This window comes from Pteropus vampyrus, unplaced genomic scaffold (genome assembly GCF_000151845.1).
Source record: "Pteropus vampyrus isolate Shadow unplaced genomic scaffold, Pvam_2.0 Scaffold2860, whole genome shotgun sequence".
NCBI classification, from domain to species: Eukaryota; Metazoa; Chordata; class Mammalia; order Chiroptera; family Pteropodidae; genus Pteropus; species Pteropus vampyrus.
The window spans coordinates 8,192-9,134 of NW_011891641.1; positions in this window are offsets into that span (position 1 = coordinate 8,192).

Genomic DNA, 943 nt, shown 5'->3' on the forward strand with positions numbered 1-943 from the left:
CGCCTGGGAGTGTCAGAGTGTCATGCCCTTGAAATCTGGCCCAGTTCAATGGAGATGAGCTGTGAGTGTCCAAGACTCCGGTTAACAGAACCAGAAAACATCTCACCAAAAATCTATTTATACTGGTGCTATAGACTGATACTTTTGCATGACGTGGGTTATACAAAACATATCATCAAAGTGAATGTCACCTGTTTCTTTTTACGTTTTGAATGTGGCATCTAGAGGCAGTAACGTTACAAAGGTGGCTCGTGCGTATTTCTCTGGGCAGCGCTGGTCTAGATGAATCAGCTAAACCCTACTTTTCTAATTATGTTTCTTTATCCTTACTGTTTTAGCGCCAGTTTAGAAGAGGAGATGGGCTTTGTAGCGAGGAAGATGGGAGCGGCTCCCAGGATTTAAGAGTGTTGGGCTCTTTATACTTAATTCGAAATCGTGGGGGGATGGATCATCGCAGGCGGAGCCCCTAAGCTCTGCCAAGAAGGGGGACGTGAGCACGTCAGGGTTTCCTGTTTGATCTGAGGAGTAATTAAATATCCAGAGCGTGTGGTTTTGTTGTTTGCCTCGTGGCACAGAGAATCCAAGGACCCCGTAGGCCGCGACCTCCTGCGGTGGCGGGAGGTGCCACTGAGCCGGAAGCCGGGGGGCCAGGCTCGTCCTGCAGGTGCTGTCAGAGCCGAAGCGGAGCGGGCCACGGGGACTGCCCAGACCGTGAGAGCAATTTTGGGTTTAGCCGCGTGTTCACAAACAAGTGGCATTTGGGAAGTGCCGCCTTGGATTGGCCTCCACGCTCACATTGCCAGGTGGCGGAGCGTGAAATTGCTGAACAAGTGGCGTGCTCCGCATCCAGCAAGTGGGGTCCGCGGGGGCGTGCCCGCGCCGTGCGCCCCCCTCGCAGGGCCTCCCTGCTGTGCGGGCCCCCTTCGCCAGGAATCGACCCCTG